Genomic DNA, 14,280 nt, shown 5'->3' with positions numbered 1-14,280 from the left:
TGCGCGACTAAAGTTCATAAACAAGTTTAAGACTCTAAGTTTGTATGAACACATGAACATCCCAAAACATTTAAAAGCAAAAAGGGATTAGGTACGAGATTACTCACTTGATAAACGATGCGGTGTAAGATAAAGCAAGAACCAACTTTAAACAAGCACAAGTTAACCTATAAATAAGATTATTGTTTTAATGATTGGTTTTAAGTCTTGATTATGAGTTAGCATAATTAATAAGTAAATTATTATATATAATATATATATTACCGAAAAAGCAGGGCAGAACAGGGAGGAAGACGGAGGCAGAGAGGAAGACGGCAGAGAGAGCAAGGGGCAAGAGAACAGGAGAGATTAAGTGTTTTGTGTGTGTAGTGTTAGGAAAAATAATACTATTATTTATAGAGAAACCCTAGGAGACACAATCCCTAGAAAAAGGGGAAAAGATCTCAAAAAGTAAAAGATTCCAAAAGCAAAAGATATGGAAAGATATGGCAGCTGCAGGGGGCAAAGGAAAAGCTGACAGGGAACAGTAAAAAGCATGGGCGGGTCAGATAAAGGTACTGGTCAAGCATGGAAAAAGCAGATCTCAAAAGATAATGTCAGTCACTTTATCTGTCAACCAATGGGGTTGGTGCGCATGCTGCGCCGAAAGTAACTTTTCAGACATAAAGCAGATTAGGTCAACAGCTCAAAAGATAAGACAACACAAAAGCAAACGGCTAGATTTAAACAGAAGAAAACTCGAAGGATTCAGCGCGAGAAGGCTAAGGCGCGAAGGCAGACACAGAAGGTCAAGAGAGCGCGAGCGCGAAGGCAGACAGAACTATCCTTAACGCGTCGCGGAAAGAACTACCGTTCTTAGCGCGCTGCGAGAAGAATTACAATTCTTAGCGCGCTGCGAGAAGAGTTCGTCTCGCGTATCGCTGAAACAGGTGGTCTTCACGCAGGATTCCTTGTAAGGGGTCTGGCGCGTGGAGCTGCGCAGACAACCTTAGGCGGGAAGGAACAAAGGACAAGCACAGAGTTAGAAGAAAAAGAGGGAAACAAGGCGGAAAGAGAGAAGAGGGACGGGACGGCGGAAAGAAAGAGAGAGAAAGAGGCGGGAAGGAAAATATATATTATTATTAAAAGTAAAATATAAGTATAAATATTAAATCATAAAAGAGAGAGATCGGATCGGAGAAACGGGTACCTGGGTCGGGTCGGATCGGGTCAGATGTCACAACTATCACCTAAATCATCATCATCACCATCACCTCTATCATCATCGTCATCACCAACACCACTAGCATCATCATCACCTGCATCATCACTACCGTTATCACTAGCATCATCAACAACATTATGAAAGCCCGACTCCTCCTGCGGCCACGACTCTTTTGGCGGTGGCACATACTCAGTGGGACCGTTCCTGTCTCTAACCAACCACTCTATCATCTTCTCCATCCTTATCATACGCTGCTCCATATTAATTAATCGCATATCCTGATTCACCGTCCCGGCATTGCCATGCGACTGCCCCTCATTGACACGTGGCCCCTGAACAAGTACATAAATGTTAGGATGGAAATGTAAGTAGGGATGGCAGTGAAACTCGAACCCGATGGGAAAACCCGAAACCCGACAAATAACCTTTGAACAATATTATATCACACACATATTTAAATGTAAAACAGATAAATAACCTTTTTATTTAAATGTAAGAAAGTTTTGAACAATATTATAAATTAGCTTTATAAAATTTAAAGTAAACCTTAAATAGTAACTTGGTTTGGTTTTATTTGGTTTGCATCTAAATTTTAACAATTTATGTTTGATCATATACCTGCCCATGTCCCTGCATATGCCCCTGCACAAGCGACTGCTCCTGACCGGCATTTGACCCATGAACATGTACATAAAAAAGGTTTATTTTCAACCGTTAGTATTAAAATATAATTAAATACTGCCTCATGATATACCTGACCGCTCCCCAACCCCTGATTTTCAGCCGCCAACAGCTCTGCAGCTATTATATCCCCCTCCGCCACCTCTAGTATCTGTCCCGGAAACCACAAAAGTCCTGGCCACAAGGACCACTGCAGACCAATATCGGGAAAAACATCGGCAATACCCATGAGTGTAACTGTGTTCTTGTCGAGTTCATTCGGAGGGAACACAGTCATGGAGGACAACCACATTATATCTTTTGTATAACCCAAAGATTTTGCAATCTTTGTAATGTATGGCCCGCCACAGATGCTGCCGGTGCCTTTCCTTACTTTATAAGAATTGAAATACATTGTCATGCTATACGCCAGATTGCAGTTAGCTGGGGTCAGCAAACATTAAAGATGGAATAAATCACGTTTAGTGCACCTCTCTTGACCCCTGTAACGAGCACAAACCGTAGATGCAATCACCCTCTGTAGGTACCTATGAAATGGTTTTCTGATCATCGTTACTCGTTGCTTCATACCTCCAACTCCTACAAACTCACGATAACCTATATTAGGCCAAAACTCTATCATTTGTTGGCGAGTTATGTCTCTCAACCCATCGGTAAACATTGTTGTCTCAACCTCTTCCGCTGTGTATAACCCCATAAGCATGCCAAATTCTGCTAATGACAACTCTTGCTGGACCTTGTTCATTCTAAAACAAACTGCTTTATTATAATGCAAATCATTAGACGGATTGAATGAAAAGGTACTAAGGAACTCAAGACAAAGCTCCTTGTAGGCTGGAAGAACTATGTCAAACAACCGCCTAAAGGGGGTCGCCCCCGGCAACCCAATGATTTGTTCCGCTTCATCAAGCAAACCTACCTTCCGCAAAATATTCCAATCGATAGTGTGAGGCCTGTGCATGTCTATATCGACGAGAGCCTCAAGGCAGGAGTGAGCAGTACTGCCCGGAGAAAACTGTAGCAACGGGTGACGCTCTAATTGCCTACTCCGTTTCCGGGCACTAGAAGCCATCCTAATAATACATATAAACAAAAGTATTCAACAACAATCTAAATTAAATTAAAGCTTAAATACTTGGATGGACTTTGTAAATCACCTCCTTGATCCCATAGAGAAGAAGATAAACCCATGTGCATGAAAGAACTGTGCCTTGCAGGATCTTGAATGTAATCTGTATCATGTGTGTTCACGTATGAACTGTGCCTTGCAGGATCTTGAATATAATCTATATCATGTGTGTTCACGTATGAACTGTGCCTTGCAGGATCTTGAATGTAATCTGTATCGGTGCTTCAATGTGTCGAGTACATCATCAATGCATGTATCATTATCCCGAGGAGCAAGTGACGGACCAAGATCAAGCTTCATCCAGAACGCATTTACGGAATGTAGGGGAATCGGTACTCCATTATTCATACAATCATTTATGAAACAAGCACACGGCAGACCCCAACCCGACCGCTTCAAACAACCACATGGTCTCCCATGCAAAGCATTTACCCGACCAACTTCTGTAACTATTAAATCTAAAGCCTCTCTAGAAATCTTTCGTAGAAATAGACTAGATTGGACGCTTACGGTGATAAATGTCTCTTTAACAAAGAATGTTGACTTTCCACTCGGTTGGTTGTATGATTACCAAAATTGAGATGTTTATCGCACCATGCAGACACAAATTTTTCTTTGCTAGGCTTTAACCATGTATCATACAAGTAAGGAAATAGTCCTGTAATTGTAAACACAATTGGTCACGCCTCATTTAACAGTAACATGTAAACAACACGATGAATAGAATTAAGACTTACTTGGGTGGGTTGAAGAGTACTTTTCTTCAAGTCGCTGGCAATGGTAAAGGTACGACTCCTCGGTGGGAGAATTGAGTAACACTCTCCACTTACAGAGGAAGACCTCCCGGTCTTCTTCAAGTGGAATACTTTGCTTGTGGTGCTTGGTAATATTTTGATATATGTGAAATCGACACAGTAACATTTGAGCGTTTGGGAATTGCCGTTGGCATGCATTAATCAAAGCATACTCCCTGTCTGTTAGTATGACATGTGGCTGCATACACTTGTCCAGCGTCCTTTTTAGTTGGCTTAAGACCCACGTGTAACTATCTTCTGTTTCGTCACTTATAAAAGCGAAAGCTACACAAAAGGTTTTACGGGTAGAAGTTACACATACAATCTCAACAAATGGCAAACCGTACATATTTGTCTTGTATGTTGCATCTATGAACAACACATGCGGGAATGCATGCCAAATCGGGAACGATAATTCATGAACGATGAATAGCCTCTCCAACTTGTGAGTGAATTCATTTACCTCATGCTCTTGAAGGTAACCAGCATTAGCCAAGAGTGTGAAAAGAACTTGCATCGGAGACTTGTTACCGTGGAGGGATACTCGTTGCCTTTGTTGTTCGTTGTATACGTTTTTTGCCGTAGACACACAACGAGGGTCATGCTTTCTTATTATTGATATAATGTTTTGGGGATCCACGTTCTGGTTTGTCAGATCCTTAACCAAAACTTTTTGCGCAGGGTTCAACCTCTTTGCAAATTCATGACCTTCCATATATAGAGCAGGCGGATGATTATGTGTACCACACACAACTTTTAGTTTCCAACCATCTTCCTCTTTGTGGTACTTTGCAATCAACTGAAATGGACAGTTGATTTTCTTGGTACCACCAACGTGTCTGACAGTTGCCTTCCCCTTGTATACACCACCACGATCAAATCTAAGAAACACCTTGTTCTTGTCGCCAGCAACATTTGTCTTAGACCTTTGGGTAATTATCACGTAAGCATTGTTAAGTCCGGTGTTGTACGCCCATTGCTTCAACTCATCGAAACACATAAACACCTAAAATAAGATTCATTTTGTTAATAACAGGATAACGTAATACAAACATGAATAGAAAACCTGTACCTGTTCGGTTGTGAAAAAATGACCAGATTCCACAAAAACGGTGGCGAAAGATTCATCGGATTCCACAAAACTTTCTTCAAAATTATGCATTTCATCAACGAAATTTATCAATGTGATTGGAAAAATAAATTTAGGTTGGTAATATTTTTAACAACATGTGGAAGGGATGAAGAGGGAGAAAGAAGTGAGTAAAATATACACACACTTCATTATTAGATGTATATCGTTCAAAGAATTAAGTGGGTAAAAAACCCTATGAGATCACACAATTTATATGGTTGAGAGATTCATTTTATTCCTAATATTCGTCTTACAGTTTTACAATATGGTCAAAGAATCAATGAGGCCTAAATATATGTGAGAGATTGATGGATTAAATACGTTTCACGCTTCTTGCAAAAGTAATTGTACAATTTTAAAGATTCTTCGTCATACGTTTTGTATTATTTCCTATACAGTTAGTATAGATTACTTCTCATGAGTTTTCAAACACCTACATGCATACGATTTGTATTCCTTCATATACGGTTCATATGTTTATGTTAGATTACATGTTTCGTATGAAATCTTATACGTCTCGTCTTCCATATAATACGAACTGTATACAAAAGCATATGACTCGTATAGTTTCTGAAGCATATGACTCGTATGGTTTTCCATATGACTCGTATGGCTTCCTTGATTTGACTAACTTAAGTTATTATTCTATACGTTGCGTATGCCAGCATACGTTGCGTATGAGGCCTATAATTAGATGGGGAATGGTATGTAAATAAGCTAAGTGGTGTATCTCTAGCAAACCCCTATTATGTTTGAGTGGTTGGTAAAAACCTAAAAAAATTGTGCAAAATTCATAATTGTTTAGTATGAAAACCAAAAATAAAGGTGAAATTAGGTAAAATTGGTAAATTAGTAATTATTCCATAATATAATTGCATAGTTAATGGAAAAAGCTCTTGAATAATTTACCTACCTTACTATTGGTTTTCATGATATAAACAGTTTCCTACAACCTGTTATTTTCTTCCCAAAAATATTAAATTTGAACTAAGAGCATATTTAGTTGGTAAGATTTCATATGAATATGTGATATCATGAGGAGATTTGAAATGATATCTATAGCACTTATAGTTGGTAAAATTAAAAGAATTCGTGAACTTGATACAATTAAATTTGAACATGTCTCTCCAAAACAATGAAATATAATGGAGAAAAAAACAAAAGAAAAACTCATATCAACAATAAAAATGGTAGTTATCTAAAAGGCTCGATCGGCTCGGTTTCCTCAAGTATGCTAGCAGCCTCGAAACAATTGGCAGCCTCACGTATGAACATTGGGCCATCTTCTTTGTAAAATAACCCTAGATTATACCAAGCCGAAGAGTTTAGTCGGTCAAGTCTTAATGCTTCGGTCAAGAAGCTTTTGGCTGCTGCAGCAGGCTTGACTCCAGCCCGTCTGATAATCACAGCCAATGAGACTAGGCTCGCCACATGGCCCGGGTCCATGTCTAATGCAAGCTCATAAGCTTTTTGAGCTTCTTTATCAAGTCCCCTTGCTTCATAGAGTAAACCTACAATAGTTGAAAGGTGAGATATAATTTCAAGTAGGGGGGCGTAAATCAGCCAAATTGAGTCGATCTCGAGCTGAGCATAAACTAAAGTTCAAACAATAAAATGAGCAGGAGCTTTATGTACCATGCTTCACAAGGCTTGCGAGCCTAAACGAGCCAATTATTTATGTAATATAATATATTACATGATAAATGTTATTCTATATAATTATGATAAAAATAAATAAATAAATAAATAATATGTATAAAATTACACATATAAATACATATAAAAATAATTATATATGTATATAAATATAATAATTAAATAATTAATGTATAAAATTACCTTTATCCATTTTTTAAAATAAAACATTAATCAATATGTTAAAATATTTTAACACTTTCTTTATCCATTTTTTTAAATAATATATGATTACAAAACAATTTAATATAAAAAAAAACTAATCCAAAATCATCAAAAAATATAACTTACAAGGTGTAAACACTTGTTTCCTTTTCTTTTTCTTTTTTCTCAACCTCAATTCTAATTAAAAAACCATATAATCTTTCCTACACTAAACTTAAAAAGAAAACCAAAATTGGAAAAACATACCGGTAATATGCAATCGAGAAGCTGAATAGTAATCAATACTTTCAGATTTCAAAAGACAGGCCTCAGCATCACCCCATTGTGATAATTTCATATAAACCATAGCAAGATCATGCCATGTTTCCATTTCTAAACTTTTAAGATGTATTCCGCCAATCTAGCATGATAAAACCACTTTCATAAATTTAAAACTTTGTTTATCAAGGTCAATCTTCTAGCTAATGACAAGAAGCCAAAACCAACTTTATATATCAACTTTTTCCCCAGAAAAAAGTCAAAAAACCCTCACACTTTGATTTAAAGTCAAAGTCAACATGTTCAAGTTACCAAAAGTTCAGCTGCCACATCATCATAGTTTTAGCAAATAGCATTAAATTGAATTACCTAACTTTAATTATGAAAAAATGATGATTTTTATCAAATTTCTTGAAACTGAGGGTTTTTATCAATTTTAAAATGAAGGGTATTATCAAATTTTTAACTGAAATAATAATGGGACCAAAACGTTGGTTACCTTCATATAATATTTTAACACTAAAATTAGGCATGTAAACGAGCGAAACGTTCAGTGACTGTTCGTGGACCATTTGACGAAGAGTCCGCCTATGTTTTTTTATTTAATATGCAAACGAACATGAACAATACTTTTTGCTCATGTAATTAAACGAACGAACACGAACACGTGTCTTATTCGTCTGTTTATGTTCGTAAATGTTCGCTAACATACGCTTGTTATGTCCATTCGTGAACCTTCATTTCGATTTAAGTTAAACAAATGAACACGAACATGCCCGTTCAGTTCGTTTAGAAGCCCACCTAAAATAAGAGCCCAAAAATAAAAAAAACTTTACCTCATTAGTCTTTTTCTGTGCCCGAAAACTTTTACCCTGAACTTGAAGAACCGCAAGAATCTGTGTATATGTCTGAATCGCATTCTTTATTTCACCCTGTGCAACTTGAAGCCGAGCTTTAGTTCTCAACAACTCTCCCTGATCCCATTTCCCAGTTTGTTCCAACGCAGCATTAATTACCGTTTCGCCTTCCAAAAACCGTTTCTGAGCGGATAAAATTCTAGCCAATAAAATCCACCCTTTTATATTTGACCCGCCTTCCAATTTAACCAAACGTTTAGCATAACCGAGAGCAACATCCAATTCTGTTCAGCATTTTCTAAACTCAAATTATAAACGATTCTTGAATCATTCATTCCCGTTAATTTCTAGGCCGATTCCAAACAGTGAATCACTTCCGTCTGCTTCTCTACCCGTTCAAGATCACTAATCGCAGATCTACAATGACCCGAAATTGAAATCCCTAATAAATAATAAGCGATCCCGACCATCTCGTCACATTTACTTTCCAAGGCCCGAATGGCACGTTTAGCATTACTTGCACCCTCTTCAAAAAGATTCAAGCTTTCACCGCAAATTTTAGAGCCCAATAATAAAGCGGGCCCACAATACGGGTCGTCATGTTTATACACATTTTTTAATAAATGTAAAGCCGATATATCATCACCTTGCCCGTGATAACATAAGGCTAAAAGAATATACCTTTCTTTATTATCGATAACACCCGCAGGTAACTCTTCTAATTGTGCACATAAAGCTCCAAGCCCATTAGAAATGGATAATGCATAAGAAAGATGATCTAAAATAGATGGGTCCCACTTGATCATTTGTAACGAAACCTTTCGTAATAATATCATTAGAAGTAATATCGCTTCTTCAATGTTGTTTTTGGGTACGAATGAAGTGTCCATTTGGGATCTCAAATTAGGGGGGACGGCTTCTTCACCGCCATTATAAAGAAGAAAAAAGGCGAAATCTTTTTGGATTTTAGCAGTCGTTTCCGCGTTTAGGCTTTGGTGGTGAAGCAGGGCCCGTCTGAATGACAAAACCGCTTCTTGGGGTGAACCAGCGAGTTTATATAACTCGGGGAGTAACTCGATTGCGTGGTTTAGCGTTTCTTGTAATTTGCAATCGGTTCCAAAGTTTTGGGGTAAGCCTTCGGGTAATGATGATTCGATAATGTCGAGAATAATTTTGCATGATTGAGCCGCTTCTGTAAAGATTTGAATAATGATTTATGATCATCAATGAATGATGTAATTTGAGAGAATTTGGCTTATAATATATAAAATTAGGGGTGCAAACGAGCCAAGCATCTCGTGAGCAACTCAAGACGGGCTCACTAAAAGCTCAAATCGAACACAAGCTTAAACAAGCCTGACCTTCACTTATTTCGCTAAACCTGGCTGGCGATACTAAATGAGCCTATTATTATATATTTATTATTTAATATGTAAAATATATATTTATAGAATAATCATTATTATGTATAAAATTATGATAAAAATGACTAAATATATATATTATGTTATATATAAGAAGCTATAACTAGAATATGTATAAAAAGTAATTATAAATTTGTAATTTAGTTAAAAATTAATAAACAAGCCAACCTTGATCTCGAGCTCTTGTAAGTTAAGCAGGCCTAGCTCGATCTCGAGCTCTTGTAAGTTAAATGAGCCGAGCTCAAGCCTAGTTAAGCTCGGGCTGGGCCCTGCTCGTTTACACCCCTATAGAAGAACAAAACTTACTTTAATTCAAATTTTCGTAGTTTTAAGAGATTTTGACTATCGACTAATATCAATTTAGAGGTAAAGGGCCATATGGTTTGTGTAACAGGTTGCATACATTTTTTCCTATTTTCTTAAATTTTACGTATAATGTTAACACCTTAATTTTAAATCGGTTCTTTATGTGCTTATAAGAGTTCTAAACTAAACAAACCATTTCAAGATCAAGTAAATACAAAAACAAAGAAACTGTAGATAAAAGAAAGAGAGTACCTTTATACCTCTGAAGAACTTGCAAAGATTTTGACTTCAAATAAATGGCTTCAAGATATAAACCAACAGCATGTATCGACAATGGCGGGTCACCATAATTATTGGAAACTTTTTTACGGGGTTCGATTCTTTGGGTTAAACTAGTTTTCATCTTGGGGGTTACGGTGGCTAAATCTATCCCTTCAAACACGTGAAGAGCGGCTTCTATGTTCCCCCTTTGATATTCATATCTCCCTAACACTGCTCTTGCTTCCTATATTATAATAATATTGTGAATTAAATAACAATAATAATGCGATTAATAAAGATGTTAACTATAAGAAGGATCGTTATCTCATCTTAATTGTTTGATATTTGATTATCGGAAGTTGTGAGTTAGCACCTTATCATTTAAGTGTTTGTTTGGATGTGTGTTTTCATATTGATTAGTTTGACTAGAGGGGCAAATATGTGACACAGAAGTTGAATAACGAGCTAAAACGGGTTTGGGGCAAAACAAGTAAACTTATGCGTGGACCTTTTTTTTTCCTATTTGTAATTAGTAATTACTCTTTTTAATTACAAAAGCCATATTATTTAAAAATAAGATAACTTCTTTTACACAAATATGACTTAGGACATTTTAAACACTTGACTACACTTCAGGTTACTTTTCAGTTTTCACCCGTTGAGTCCCCTTCACACGTTTCATATTTAGCTATCTTGTGTTTTTGTCAAGTTTGACCCATTTCAATAAAATTTTTAAATGGTTTAAATAACTTTTTTATTAAGATAACTTCTTTCACACATAAATGGTTTAGGTATTTTAAACATTTGACTACACTTTAGGTGACTTTTGGCCCGTTCATCCATTCGACACGTTTCATATTTAGCTATTTTGTATATTAGTCATGTTTGACCCATTACAAAAAAATTATAAAAACGGTTTAGTAATTTAAATAACACGATAAACTCTTTCACACAGAAATGACTTACATTTTTAAATAAATCTAAAACTCAAAACCAACTATTGGGCCTTCAAGTTTGCATTAGCACACATTCTCTAATTAAGAGATCTAAAGAAATATGTGAAAATGTAAAAGGCATAAGGAAACAACCTCATAATTTAAAGAACCGTTTTCACGAAGAGATGATTCCGCTTCTTCAATGTTACCCGTATCTATCTTCTTATCATTTTCACCCGTTACTTGAGAAGAATAACCATCTGAGGAACAATCATTCACCGCAAGCGATTCTGATGAACGAATCATCTCGCTTTCTAGCTTCATCTACTAACTTCCCACCTCTCTAGCCCAGTTATATGCCTCACACTCTTAATCTACAAAACCATAACAATAAAAAAAACCGATCACATTACACAAACACGCAAAGATTAGATCTTGCACATAAACAATTTTGCAAATTATTAATTTTAATAAAGGTGAATAATAATCATCATAATTATGTGAAATAAGAAGCTGTTTTTCATCATTTTAAGCATAATTCAGCACCAAAATTTGAAATTTATCATAAATTATATTGCCTTTTCATCATAAATTGCCCAATTAGAACAAACCCAATTCACCAATCAAATTGGTCAAATCAACCCAATTCCAAACCCTCGAAATAAAACCCTAATCAGAATCACCCCCAAAACCCCATATCAGAGACCCAATTCACATAAAAACCCCAAATTCAAAACCCTAGAGCACAAAATCACCGATCAAAGCTAACCCAAATCAGATTATAACCAAAACCCACATTTCAATTGTCCGAATTGAATGAATTCAAGAATGAATGAAAGAAAGAAATTACCTTTCTTTAATTATGGGAACTTAAATTGGGGAAAAAACATAATACTATTTGGGTCAAAAGTGATTGAATGGAGAAAGAATCAAGTAAAGGTTGAAGCTTTATGAATCTTTATCAGAAATCAGGTATTTAATTTGTTGCAATTGTGATGATGATGATGAATCTGAAATTGTAGATTGAAATTGGGGGGTTTTGAATTATGTTTTCCCATGTGAATTAGATGGTGTTATAAACAATATTATTAATTTATTATTATTATTGAAGAAAGAAAGAAAAAGAAAGATCGGCCGACTAAGCATTCAAGGGGTTGGCTTCATTACCTGTCACAAAACTAGTTTGATGTGGCCATGTTCCTAGTTACAAATAATATTTTAATCTAATAATATTATTATTATGATGGTTATTTTATTTATGTGTGTTTATGTGAATTTGATTTGATGATCATTATTGTGTTGGCTTTATTAGTGGTTTAGTGTGATTTACCATTTTGGATATGATATAATTATTTTGGCTCTTCATATTGAAACAACCCGTTTTCGCAAACCACCAATTTAATATCGGATACTGAAAAAATAAGTCTAGTATGTGATATTGAAAGAATAAGCTATGTATAGTTGTATTTGAAGGACAACATGGTAGGAAACTCTTTTGTCATGATTTTTGATGAATTGACACGTTTTTAGATGACTTCTTACCTGTTGTGTCTTTAGTTTATACATATAAGCTTGTTTATAGCCTTATAAGACGTTTGCAATGATCACTCTCAAAATTGTCGTTAAGATTATTTGTTAGTTGAAGTATTGGGTATGTGGAAGACTAGAAATCACAAATTCAATTAAGCGTGTGGTGCAATCAAGAAACCAGAAGATGGGGGAGTCATAATTATCATATTCTTCAACATTGAATTAATCATCAAATCTTCGTAATTTTTTTTACTAAAAACATAATGGTATTGATGATTATATATGGGTAATGATAGACCGTAAAAATGGTTGAAACTAGAAGGTTTTGGTAGAATTATGAATCTAAAACAAATTGATAAGCTTGCTTTTATGTAAGAATCACATACGGGGCATATAAAAATGGACATTATATAATAGAAGTAAAATGATTTGTATATAGGTCGTACTAGAGCAGTTGGGGCTGTATAAAAGTTGAACATGCCGTGATATGATTTATTCACATATGTGGGCTTTGTTAATCAATTGTATGTATATAAAATGGATTGAATGAAACATTAATTAAAAAGGGTCAATCGTATAGGAAGTCAAATGTTTGAGGCTAAAGAGCCCAAAGTCGTCCCTTGATCTAGGAAAGTACACGAACCCTCTTGCACTTATAGAAAGGTATACATGATATGATTTATGGTCCATGATCATGATTTATGCATAATATGTGGATGTCTAAGTTCAGTTCATAAATATATGAATGAATTGTGGATTAAAAACATAAGTACAAAAATAAAGTATTGGGGTTTAGGTTACGAGCATCAGAGGCTAATATCGATGCAAACTTGAGCTTACGAGTCTCAAAAGATATAAAGGGTTATAAACTTGAGGTTAAGAGCCTCAAAAGGATAAATTGAACGTGAACCTTGTGTTGTGTGCCTTGAATGATAAAATGATTGTCAATTGGAAGTTACATACTTCAAAGAATAAAGTGTATGTTAGTATGAGGTTACGAGCCTTAGAGGATAAAATGATGTTATTTGAGGTTATAGCCTAAGAGGATAAAGTGGACATTGATTGAGCTTGTGAACCTTGTATGAATTTAAAAGACATGGGTGGGCCGGGTGTGCAAGCCGCACCTTTGGCGGGGGGCACGTAAGTTTCGGATGCACAAACTTTTTTATACATGTATTTGTTTGATGTATAAAAGGTATTGAGTCAAACAGCATTGTCAATTGGTCGAATTAGTCGTTAATTTTGGTGATTTAAAGTCACTGGAAAGTAGGTTCACCGGATAACTTTGCCGGAAAGTCTTGGTGGATATGATGACAACAAAATCAAGTTTCAAATAATGGCAAAAACAGTCCTTGCTCTTTATTTAATAATTAAATATATTATTTACATACTCGCCCCTTTTAGTTTTGTTTTAGTTATACTTCACTTAACTTTTATTTCAACATACCATTTAAAATCTTAAACAATTTTAAAAAATGTGTTTATATTAAAATAACTATAATAATTTATAATAAATGTTGTATTAATAACTCGTATAAGTATTAAGTTCTAATATTTCGAAAATTGGGTATTACATTACTTTCATATTATATTTTTGTTATAACATTAATCACCGTTTATAAAAATTAGCTAATAGATTTCGTTATTCGTTAACACCTACGGGTCTTTTTATTTCAGTTCGACCGAGGTATTTAAATACTCGGAGATGGACCTTATAAAAGAGTAATCTAAATAGATTGTTTTTATAAAGACATGTGCTTACATAGCTAACTTTCTACTAAAGTTTGCGTATGCTTTCAAGAAATGCACCCCATTATGGATGAGGATGGAAGACAAGTCTCGGGTCAGGCTGGTAAACCCTCTTTTGTAAACAAACAATTATTCGTAAGTAATTATTTATGGGAATCCA

The 14,280-nt window shown here is 35.4% G+C and overlaps 1 pseudogene across 1 annotated transcript; it reads right to left on the bottom strand.

The window, feature by feature from the left end:
• Positions 1-6,039: 6,039 nt before the first annotated feature.
• On the bottom strand, positions 6,040-11,828 carry LOC143637500 (protein NPGR2-like; annotated as a pseudogene). Its single transcript, XR_013154437.1, has 5 exons — positions 10,995-11,828; positions 9,898-10,150; positions 7,895-9,107; positions 7,047-7,200; positions 6,040-6,451 (listed from the first exon to the last, which is right to left on the bottom strand). The product of XR_013154437.1 is annotated as a protein NPGR2-like (transcript).
• Positions 11,829-14,280: the final 2,452 nt, after the last annotated feature.

Source organism: Bidens hawaiensis, unplaced genomic scaffold (genome assembly GCF_021521415.1).
Source record: "Bidens hawaiensis isolate Kalapana, Puna unplaced genomic scaffold, B.hawaiensis_p1.1 tig00008321_1, whole genome shotgun sequence".
In the NCBI taxonomy this organism is placed as follows: domain Eukaryota; kingdom Viridiplantae; phylum Streptophyta; class Magnoliopsida; order Asterales; family Asteraceae; genus Bidens; species Bidens hawaiensis.
Note: the sequence above shows the minus strand (reverse complement) of the source record. Positions and strands in the feature narration are given on the sequence as shown.